Source organism: Pinus tabuliformis, chromosome 7, assembly GCF_031772625.1.
Source record: "Pinus tabuliformis cultivar Carrire ecotype Pingquan chromosome 7, CPIR1, whole genome shotgun sequence".
NCBI lineage: Eukaryota > Viridiplantae > Streptophyta > Pinopsida > Pinales > Pinaceae > Pinus > Pinus tabuliformis.
In genome coordinates, this window is record NC_142293.1 from 1,944,671,751 (window position 1) to 1,944,684,401 (window position 12,651).

The following is a 12,651-nucleotide window of genomic DNA, read 5'->3' on the forward strand; positions in this document are numbered from 1 at the left end:
GAAAAGGAAAGGAGGCCGAGGTAACCACAAACCAATCTTTTAGATACAGAATCTAGCCAATCTGTATCCAGAGAGGGCTCTCTCTTTATGATTTAACTTTGTTTTGAAAGGTATTAGGCTAGTTATGAGGTTCAGGGGTTTTGTTTGATTTTTGGATGGTGAGATTCAATAGAGCAGAGGTGAAAGATTGAGGTTCAGTCCATTGGGCTAATGGAGTCAACGAGAATGGTTATCTGGACTTGGTTTTCTTGACAGAGGATGGTTTCACAGGGCAAGGTAGTCAAGCAGGGAACAAATAAAGAGCTGAAACAGATGGAATGGGTTCAAATCAGGTGAAAGGCAATCAAGAATATTTCAACCTATTTAAAGAGGGAAAATGGATGGTTACTACTAAAGATCATTTAAGAATTCTTTAACAAGTAATCCACATGAAAGAATTAGGAAACAGGAGCAATTGAGAGTTACATTGTTTATTCTAATTTTGAATAAAACACAGAGAATGATAACAGATGAAAGTAGAGTGCATTCAAGCAAATTCTGAATTAATATTTATCTCCATTCAGATTATGAAACACGGGTGATATAGGGAACCGAAAAAACTTTAAAACGCAGATATATGAGAGTTATTGTTCCGATGCTCGATTCAAGAATCCTGTGGCAAGTCTTCTGCTTTAATTCTTCATCCAGTGAGCACACTAATAGTTGATTTCAACAGCTTTCTATTCGAAAACTCAATGTTACAGCCAAGTCTAAGAATGCCTCACCAACCCCCAATACTTTGATTGGGGAGGTATTTATACAAAATATCTCATGGAGATAATATCTAGTGATGATTCATCATTTTTTTACAAAAAATAGAGGCAAATAGTCTCAAAAACAGGGAAAAGATCACCGATGCCGTGCTGGCTGCTCTGTCTTTGTCCGATGTGTGGAGGTAGGCCCTGTGAGTCGGTTTACAGCTGTTTTCCACTGATACTCTGTGCTGGCTGTTCCGGCTTTTTTGGATGTTCTTCCACTCTGATCTGATACGCTTTCAACCTGCAGGATGCTCATTCATCTCTACTTACCGCATCATGGTAAATGGCCCAAAATTTTGATTCTACCAAAGATACCAAAGATAAGCTTATAAAATTTCTAGCATATCCTCCCACCATTTCTGTTCTGGTAATTTATGTCTTTGCAGCTTCCTTAAAGTTTCATCAGTCTCTGTGTACCTATAGAAATTAGGCTGGATGGTGAACAAATGTTTCACTTCATGCTCAATATAAAATAAGCTCTCCAAGCTGTTATAGAGAGACTGGCCTGTGGGGAGTGCTTTCACTTCTGAAGCACTTGTTGATGAAGTAATTTGATCAACAACATATTTATTCAATTTGTGTGCATAATCTACATGTTTCATCAACCGGTTATTACTTGTTAAAGGACTGGGTAGACCCTTATTCTGCAAAACTGTGAACTTTTCTGTGAAAGAGTTAATCTCCACCTGCATGTCCTGGCATCTCCTTTTTAAATTTTGCATCAGAGTTCTCTTTGTTAGAACTCTCTTGATTTCCAGAATTGTACCTGTCCTGTCTGTGATTTCCAGTGCTTCCAGTTGTTCACTGGTCTTGGTGTTCAAAAAATGTATTAGCTGGTTGGCCTGTTCAGGCATCTGTCCCAATAAAGCTCTTGTCTTTTGAATTTCCACTTGGGCTACTCTCACTAAGTCAATCTGTTCATAAATAGCTTGGATTGATTGCCAAACATTAGCAAGGGATTGATTGATGTTGGCCCACAAAATACCTTTGATTTCTGCCAGAGGTTTATCCAGAGAAAGATCCTTTTCTAATGCTCTCACCTTGTTCTCCAATGTTTTAACCTCCCTTATTTTCTCTGCCACATTCATCTTGGATTTGTCATAATTATTTTCTAATTTTTCCAATTGCTCTTTCACCAGTTCTAATTCAGACGCCTGTAGCTTTAATTCTTCCATGGCCTTTATCAATTCTTTAGTGCTCATATTAGTACTTTTGCCTGGTGCTATTGCTGATGTACCTGTGATGACCTCTGTTGTAGATGCTGGAACATCTGGAGCCAATGCTGTTCTGAGTGTTGAAGGGACCACTGTTGAGACTGCAAGGTGGACCTCAGGAGGCTGGGAGGTCTACTCTCCTTGCTTTTCCTTTAGTGCCTTTTCTAGCACCTGCTCTGTATCGGTTAATCTTTAATTAAGCTTCATGAGCAGGTCCATCATATCTTCTTCAGATTTCTGTTGTACAACTTCCGTAGTCTGTGGATGCATGGAAGGAGGCTGTTTCAGCTGTTTTCTTAGGGTAGCAATGTCCTCTTCTTTCTTCTTCATTAGTGCCTTTATACCTTTAGAATCTTTGGGATAATGTCCTAGTTCAATGATAATCTCCTCTAAATATTTTATCATGTTGTCCTTGGCCAGTGAAGAAGCTTTCTCCAAATGTAGTTGAGTAGAGGTATTGTCCAAGGAGTTTTGTAGTTTATGAGCTAACATCGCTTTATCAGCTAGTGTGGAGTAGACCATCTCTCCAGTCTGTTTATGAAGCTCAATCTGGTCCATAGGATGAATGTCCTTGGCTAGGACCTCCAAATTTGTCCTGATGTAATCAGCTGCTGACTGTGGTTGTTGCACCTTGGGCTTAAAGTAACTCATGACCATTTTGCCCTCCTTAATGTCATAGGCTGACATTAATCTCTGCTGGTTTGTGGGGGCCATCTTAAGATACTGGTTGTAAATTTGAATCCTTAGTGGGTCATTCCTTGTCTTTATTTCTGTGAATGTCCTTTCGATATTCGAGGCCTGTTTGCTTTGTGGCCTAGTGGAGGAAACTTCCACGCCGTGCTGCCTTTCTAGCTCTTGCCTATGTGAACTAGTTGATGTTTCTATTACTGGAGAAGTCTGCTGGCTGACTGCCCTTTCACCTCTTAGACTGTCCATGGTTTCCTCAATAATTTCATCTTCGGATAGAGGATTCAACCTTTGCCTCTTTGCACCAGGTTGTTCTGCAGGTCCACTGATAGGTGTGGGGTCTTCCCTGTCTCTCTTCTTGCTTCTTTCCTCATTTAGAGAAGTCTGTAATGCAGGAACTTATGCTACTTTATTTTGGGCTGGAGGAACTTGCCCCTGACTCTGTTCCTTTGACATTGCTGGCTGGTTTGTCAATATAGGATGCTCTGTGGTATCTACCTCTTTTCCCTTTGAAGTCGCTGTAACTACTGTGCTGGTTTTTTGTGCAGGCTGCTGAGAAGTTCCAGCAGAGGATGTACCAACTTCTGATTGTTGAGGCAGTTTGAAAGATACATGTCCAAAAGAGTCCAGGTCAAGGGTTTTTTCAAGATTTTCCATAGCTTTTTCCATCTTTTCCTGTTCACTAATTTCTTCTATCAAGGTCCCTTCTACCCATTCATCCTGATTTGCATAGTGTTCAACTTCTGGGATGTTATGATGTATATAAACAGATAGCCTGTTTCTTACCCTTCTGTCACTTATGAAGCTATTTGGGTCATAGGGCACCCACCAAAAGCTTTTCTTCAATTTTAGTCGATCTCCTAAAATCTTGTCAGCTTCTTGCCAGGCATCTCTAGAATTGATGAGATAAGGGCCTAATTGGTTTTTTATCCTTAGCTGAGCCATTTTCTTTGCATTACAAAAGTGGGTTAAGTCTGCACTGATGATCTGCCTGAAATATTCTAATGCAAATAATCTCATGGGCACATATTTGGGCAGCTTGAAAGGGCACAACTCACACCCATATATTCTAATCTCTGTGTGATTTTGGTATAAGTACCAATCACCTATCCTGTACTATTTGGAGAGCTGCAGAATATTTTTCATGTCACCAGAGATTCTAGGAGGAGGGGCTCCTATCAACATAGTGGATGCTTTATGTACAAACAAGTCAATGAATTCATTATAGGTATAAGGGCACTCAAAGGTATTATGGAAGACTGAGGTCTAGAAGATCACAGACCTTGGATTTCCTTTTGAGTCCAACTTCCTGATGGGGAAATAAAAGCTGTTTGGATGATAATACAACATAAGGTGGTATATGAAAGATGTGTACTTGAAGAATCCTTCTCTATCCAGGTTCAAGAATTGATCAAGTAGCATACTCATACTTGACAGCAGGGGGCTGTCCTAGGGTAAATATTGACAGTAGAACTAGGGTAATCTCATCAACATATTCACTAGTATTAAATCCCAAAATCCGGGATATCATGTCAACAATAAGTCTGCCAATGTTAGTGAACCAGGTCTGCAGATAGGGAGGTGGGCCTTGGGCTTGGTAGTCTGGTTTCATGAACATATGAGCAATACAGGTTATTTATGAATTGGACAATTGAGGAGCTTTTTCGAGCAGATACCCCATGGACAGACGAGCCAGGGGCTCAGTGGAATGGAAATGTAGCATCTCATTGATGGATTCAACAGTTATGTAAAAAATAACAGTTTGAGATGGGGACATGACTGCTCTATGGACAGGGTCATAATTGTCACAGCACTGATGAATGATGTCTGGGAAAACATGAACTGAGGGAATGAAGTACATGGGAAGGTTAGACTCCCATAACCCAAAAATATCAGAGTTGTTTTCAGGGCCACGTGAGCTTCCATGTTTGGTTCTTGTGTTTTCAAACTAGAATTTGGGCTTCCGGGGAATAATGGACAAAACAACAGGCTTAGGGGCCTTTTTATGGCAGCTTCAGAATGATTTGAACTTGAATTCGGCTCTTTTTAGGTGAAATTCTCAGTGGAAAATCAAAATTACAGGGCAGCTAGTCGAATGGATAAATACCTGTCTTAAGGAGACAAATCGTGCAATTGCAGGATGAAATGACTGACGGTAGAGCGCGTTGCGGTGGTCTCTTTGGACGGGTGGCGGACTGAACGCTCGTACAATCAACCAGACGTAATTTGCATGGAACACTGTTCGCAGGAAAAAATGGAGAAAATGACATTTTGTCGGGGTTTTAACGAAATCTTGGTTTGGCAGGGAATTTTGGCATTTATTGCATGGATGACGTCAGAGTGATGGGACGTCCTTTCGCTAGCGGAGGGTGGTAAGCGGTTTTTCCCGCACCACTTTTGGGGTAGAGCGGTATTGAGCGGGGAGGGAGCGAGCAGGTTAAGTGAGTGCCGCGTGTCCTTGGTACGGCCAGAAAACCACCGGTTCCCCGCGAGTTAAACAGTGGAGATGAAGGGTGGCGCGATTTGATCGTCGGCCGTTGGATGGTCGGGCCTAGATCTGATGGCGGACGCTCGTGGAATATGGCGGGAATTTAACATTGCGGGCCCGATACATTAAACCATGTATTAAGGGTATCGGGGGCAATTTGATTGGTCGGGGATGATTGGTTATTAATTAACCAGAGGTTAATTAATTCCATATGGCGCGCGGGGTTTGGGTTATTAATAAATTTCAAATAAATCTATTAATCCCATCTATGCAGTGATACGGTGATATTTCGACCGGGGAGGGGATATGTAATATTGGGGTTTTATACATAATATGGGGAAGGGTATATTGTAAGGGATTTATATATAATAAATGTTAAAAAATTAATATGAAAATGAATTGGACGTTAAGTTAAACCTTTGGGTATATGTTTACACTCAGGCTTTGAAAGAGAAAAAGGGGTTTGTATGAGAAAGGTGGCCATTTTCATAAGTAAAATAGGGTTTAACTTAGTCAATCTTCATGAAATGGAATGAGTGGTTTGTGAATGATATTAAGAACAAATCTTAATACTTTGGGAGAGAATTAGTGAATGTTAAGGGAAGAAATATGAAGGGGAGTTAGTCATGAAACCTTGCTTCGCTTTGAGCTGCATTAAGTGTAATATCCACAATGGCACTTGTGATTAAAGTAAAGGTTAACACATGTGGAGACAAAATCTATCACAAGTAACGTTCTGCAACACCATTGTACTTACCCTGCCTACTTGGCCTAGCATTTTTTATTCTTTCTTTGTGTGCATTTGGATTGGCAAACCCACATCACCTTCTTTTTCTTTTCATGGTAAGCCTACCTAAGTCTGCACTTATAACATCCGAGAGCTCAGATTCAACTGTTGAGCTCCTTTGCTTCTCTACCTATCTATTTATCTGCTAAGATTAAACAGTTTGGTCAGATTTTATTCTCTATCTCTATAACATGAAATTCAAACATGAACTAGCCAAGATTAAGCTTTTTGGCCATTCATCAATGGTTGTATAAATCAACAAGCTGAACACAATCAGATTGTTGCAGAAAACAAACTAGTAGTGGCATTTTGGACTTGCACACTTTCCTGGTCTTTTTGTTTGGGGTTCATTTCTTTCATTTTTTGACCATTTCATTCTTTTTGCCCTTTGATTTTTCTTTTAGGGCATACCCTCTTTACATTTTTTGAATTTTTTGATTTTTTGACAATATGGAAAACCTTTGCAACCAAAAAAGGTATGAACATATTAGAGAGTTCATCAGTGTCAATCATGAAATATGACACCTATTGTTATAGGAGCATAACAGAATGTATATCAATTAGATATATATATATTGAGGACGTGCTCTCTCTAAATGAAAAATCCATCTAGCATTTGAAAATATATTTTTGTTTCCTTCTCTCTGACACAACTTTATCTGCAGTCAAATGTCGTTCTCTCTCAAATCTTCTTTTCCTCTTATCCATTATATGTATACTTTGAGAATGTGCTCTTTCCCTCTCTATCACAACCTTATCGATAGATAAATGTCATTCTCTCTCGAATCTTCTTTTCCTCTCATTTTCCAGGAGAGGTATCTGTAGGTGAATGTCGTTCTCTATCAGATCTTCTTGTTGTCTTATTATTAATGAGAGTGATCCCTTGCTCTTTCTCTCCACCAAAACTTGAAATTCCATCAACCATGTTTGTCAGATATACAATATTTTCCTCGAAATGTTTCAGTTGATTCCATTCATCCCATTCCAATCCAACAACCTGAATATTTTGCATGGACATATCACCTACAAAATGACAACACAATTCATATCAAGCCATTAATAAAATTAAATAGGAAAATCATTTCCCATATAGTATATCAATATAACTAATTTGAGGAATCCAAAATTGACGATGATAGTAAACATTAACAAATAAATAACCATCCATCGTACTATTTTGCAGAAAACCTTGATGGAATTGTCTCTTTTTTCAAATATAGGGAAAATACTTTGCTTCTATTAATACCATTTGGGAAAGTACAATACAAGATATTTCCCACGACACCACTAAAAACTAGTACCATTTGGGAAAGTACAATACAAGATATTTCCCACAACACCACTAAAAACATAAGCTGGAAGGCCATGTGCGGGGTCCATGGGAAACCATTATTAGCATTGTTCCTTGAACAAGTTGACCTCAACACAACACACTAATAAGTATACTTCATCATCATTGGAGATTGGGTGCTTCTCATCTCACCACACAAAATAGAGTGTATGTTTGGGTGTCTTCGTGGGACGAAAATCAGAGTTCATTGAGAAATAATAATGAGAAAAAATTGAATGAACCTGCCACAAAATCCCAAGATGAAGTCGTGGCCACAAGTATGATGCAAAAGTTAAATTTGATGGCCATGTGATGCTTTGAATGGGAATTATGTAAGCATTATACATTTTGGAGTTTGGTTAGAATTTGGCAAATTTTTTTTGTTAGTCATTGTTGTTTAAAGTGGGCTTTTGACTGCACATATGGATTCAACATGTTGAAAAACCCTTGAGGTACTCAGATTGAGTTCAAGACCAAGATTTGTGATTTCAATAAATCATTGACGAATTCTGGTCAAATTAATTGAAAAATATATTAGAAAACCTTCCAAAACTTATAATAGATAGACTATGCCCAAGTTAATGTGTCATGCCTTTGGGAAAATGCACACATCCACCACCACATTGCATGCTTTTATTTGGACACACATTCATTAAATGCTCACATATCCTTTCAAAAAAGTCAAAATCCATCTTGATTGTTTACCCCATATAGATTTATTGGACGACTCAGATTGTCTTTGTTAATTAGACAAGCATAATTTTCTTCAATTGATAATTACTTCCAATAATACATGTTATTACTTTAGCATACCTCAAAACATCATTAATAAATTACACTTAAAAAATTCAACTATAAGTGCAGTGGAAATAGTAAATATCATGGTAGAATAGTGATCTGAAAATTTGAGAGTCCAAACACTTGCAACAAAGTGATTTTAATTGACCACAAGGGTTTGTAAAATTAAGTTACAATTTGTCACATAAACATGTAAATATCAACATAAACTTCACTTAAAATGCATATAAAAGAACTTGATCAAACCATGAATAAGAAAAACATGAAACAACAAGGTTGATAACGGAGTTCACCACCTCCACTAGGCTACATCTCTGGATTCACCTCCAAAGGTTGAATCACTTTATTGTCTTTCTTCAAAGAGGAATTTGTACAATGCTCTATCAAAAAGGGTGGCCAAGCCTAGAGTTGTCCTCTACTCCCAAAAATACTTTGAGACTTGTACATACAAGTAATTCCTCCAAAAACCCTCTTGAGCTCTCCAAGCTCTCAAAAGCTATTGTCCAAATGCAGTTCTCAAAACTTCTCCAAAAACTCTCTCAATCTCTCTCTAGCCAAAAACAAAGAGTACAAAAATGAATTTACAAAATTTTTGAGATCCATAAACAAAGGAGAAAATATCTCCTTAGATCCACATTCCAAGGAGAGAATAACTCTCTTGGTCCATAAACATAAGAACTTATGAGATTCTTAAGGAGAAAATCTCTCAACTCCAACAAACTTGGACCTTATCCACATTTTTAAGGGAAACAATCCCATGAAAATCTCAACTCCCACTTGAAATTAGGAAAATGGTTTGTGAGGTGGATTCTCACATTTAATCAATTTCCTTTTTACAATTTAAATAAAAAATACATGAGCACATTGAACATTATATGCTCATGAAATTTTAAATAATTCCACTTTTACCAATCTTCCCTTGAACCTTCCTTTGGCTTGGTACTCTTTGGAAACAGGTGGCAAGATCCTCTTGGATCATACCTCTCAACAGAGAAAAGTTTTTGGTCCTCCAAAAGCTTAAGGAGTTCAAAATGATTCTGACATCAGATCATTGATTTTCTGCTCGAACTTCTCAAACTAAGCCCTGCAATTCTGCCCTTTGTTTGCAGCTTCCTCATATTGCAACTCAGCTTCTTTAACCGGATTCTGAGCTTCTTTAACCAGATTCATACATCTCGGTATTCATTGGATTTTCAAAATTCTTCAGGATAAAAATTTGGTAGTTTGATTGGTTCAAACAATTGTGCAGCGTTTGGGGATTTGACCCAATTTGGAGCTTTCCAATTTCTGCTACATTGGCAGTTGTATATAATACAGTTGGACCAACTTATCCTGAGAGTCTACGCGCTTCTGCTTAAGTGAAACAGTGGCCATAGCTGCTGCTTACAAAACCCATGAAAAAAATTTCTCCACAAAAATGCCGATACGCTCTTGAAATTCTCTAGTAAAATATGTGCAATATCATTTTGTTCGCTCGAACAATACAAAGTTTACCCCCAAGAGGAAGCAATGTTGCAGCCTCAAGCTCATGAGAATTAGCAAGATGAAGCTTGTTATCTATCAATCTGTCCCACGAGTCATTGACATTATCATACACTCGCATTCTGCAACGATCCTTACAGTCAAGGGCATAAAGTTTTCCATTTAAGGTGCCACTTGGAGTCTGCCATCCATCGACTATGCCACCGACTACAGTAGACCGCTAATTTAACGATCGCATACATCTCACATATACTTGCCAGTGAGAGCCTAGGCCTTTGAGAAACCATTTGTCTCCATATACAAACCCCAAAAAAGGGAAAAATAGAGGTGCTCATGTGGAATAAGAAAGACCATTTACTTCTAGTTGGATCGTACAGCTCTGCTGATTTGAGGGAACGAAAACTACCATCACTTTCTCCCCCTGCAACATACAAACAATTATTAAAAACACAGGCCCCAAAGAAATGACGCCTCCTGAACATGTCTGGTGCTGGATGCCATTTATTTGTCCGTGCACAGTAGTAGACTACCCTTCTCATAGATCCTTTTAACGGACTTTTGCCCCCAAACAAACAGAGATGGCATCCACTGAGAATAGCACATCCAAAACCAAGGGCCTCACAGTATTCAGCTGGCACAGGGGGGATAGGCTACCATAATTGGTACCTAGGATCAAATGCATGCCATGAAATGAGGCTTGAACACAGAACTTTGCGTCCACTGTGCTTCTTGCCTCGACCCTGGACACAGAGAGGAAAAGAGTAAAAACAAAGATAATTATATGAAGGATTCAGCATATTAAGCGTAATTATGCTAACTTGGTAACTTTCAGCCTATTAAGCGTAATTATGTTAACTTGGTAACTTCCTAACTTGGTAAGTATGAAATGTTAATGACTAATAATGACTAATACGTTCCTGTTAATGACTATTTCATGACTATTTAGTATGAAATATTAATGACTAATACTATGTCCGTTTTTCTGTTTGATTTTTTTATTTCACTATTATTTACAGATGGTTATAACATACAATATAGTATAATGGAAAGCAAATTGTTTTAAAAAAATATTTTTTTATTTAATAAAAATAATTATTTTATTAAATAATTAATTTAATTAAAAAACAATTAAAGAAAAAATTGTTGCTATTGACATTAAATAATATAAATAATTTCTCTAAATATAAATATTTCAGAGTTATCATTGATTAACTAAATGTTACTCAAATTTAAATTTGATTTGTAATTTTATCTTTTGAAAAAATCAATCAGATACTTTAAAGTGAGAGGTGAGTTAGCAATTTTTATATAATAACAAATTGCAATAAAAAAAGAAAACTTTTACCTTAATAAAAATTATAAAATAGTAAATTGGTTGCAAATTATATATATACAAAAAAAAATTATAATTTCTATATTGGAAAAAATTATAAACTCTCCAATTTCAATGTTAAATGGATAATTAGTTAGTAATTTCTTATAACCGTAAATTGCAATAAATAAAAAAATATAACTTCTATCTTAACAAAAATTATAAAATAGTAAATTAGTTGCAAACTGATAACTCTTATATAAAAGAAACAAAAAACAGTGACTTCTATATTCGAAAAAAATTATAAACTGACAAACTTAAGTGTTAAACTGACAAACTTAAGTGTTAATTGGATAACTCCTATAAAAGAAAATTAGAAAAAAGATAAATCCAGTATTAGAAAAATTATAAAAGTTATAAATGGCAAACTTTAGTTGCAAATCCATAACTATGCAAAATAAATAGAAAAGAAAAGAGAAGAGAATTGATCTATAACATTTCAGACAGGAGAAATTAATGATGTAAATAAGTAAACAAAAATATACTTATTAGGAAAAGATTCAATGATTTTTCATATAATGATGATACATTTAAAAAAAAGCATTTAAGTATTTGTAAAAAATAAAAAGTACAATGTCAAATTTTTTTCCATATTGAATTTTATAGAGTCAAATTTTTACCGTATAGAATCGAATTCTAATTCTAATTCGGTAACTATGAAATGCGGCCATCACGGTCCTGTTCGATGGAATCGAATTCTAATTCTAATTCGGTAACTATGGAATGCGGCCATCACGGTCCTGTTCGATTAAATAGAATGATAGATCCACTCTTCTGCTCTGCCCAGGCTTTTTCTTAGAGAATAGAAGAGATTTCTAGCCAAAAGATGGTACCATCTTATCCAATGGTGAATCGGCCTCTCTATCACGAACACCAGGTTGAAAAGCCACAACACTTCCTTACGCTGGGCACTCATATCAGTGCTTACCCATCAACATATGGTGAGAGCAGAAACTCAGCTGCTTCACTTTTGAAGCCAAATACCTCAAGTTGAAGCACTATTGGCAACCCTGAAACATACGTGACAATATAACAACTTCACATTAATTCGTTAAGGTTTGCTCGCTGCCAAGAGTATCTGTGTTAGTTTGACAACGATTTAGTCGTTTTAGCAAATTTAGGTATAGTCAGCTCGTTGTAACGAATAAGTCTGTAACGGTTAATTAGTTGTAACTATAAAACAGGCATTTGCCCATGAAATTAAAAAGCGGTGAAAATTCATTGTTAAATAAAACAGTTCGATCCAAGAATTCAGTTTTTAGCATTCGGTTTTCTGGTCTTGCTGTTTCTCTGTTTTTCCCTTCATTTGATCAGCAATTGGTATCAGAGCCAGTGAATTGAGTCTGGAGTCCAGGAGTGCTGTCGAGAGGCTGTTCTCAGCGTGAAGGCTGTGTATCTCTGCATCTCTGCGCCCAACCAAGTTCCACGTTGCCAGACCTGTCTGTATGTTCAGCGGTCAGAGTGAACGTCTATGTGTTCAGCGGTCAGCGTGAAGGCGTTTCTCAAATCTGCGTGTGCAAAAGCGCTGAATAAAAGGCGGCTGTGCATTGAAGAACTTGCAATCAGCACCTGCGTAAAGACCAGCTGTGCATTGAAGAACTTGCAATCAGCCTGCGTGAGAGCGGTTGGATGGGCGTGAAGGCAACGTGAGTCCAAGACTTGCAATCAACCTGCGTAAGAGGAGGTCAGCGTTTCA

At 37.3% G+C, this 12,651-nt stretch overlaps 1 pseudogene; it reads right to left on the minus strand.

Moving 5' to 3' along the window:
- Positions 1-9,542: 9,542 nt before the first annotated feature.
- LOC149256253 (F-box/kelch-repeat protein At1g55270 pseudogene) lies at positions 9,543-11,871 on the minus strand (annotated as a pseudogene).
- Positions 11,872-12,651: the final 780 nt, after the last annotated feature.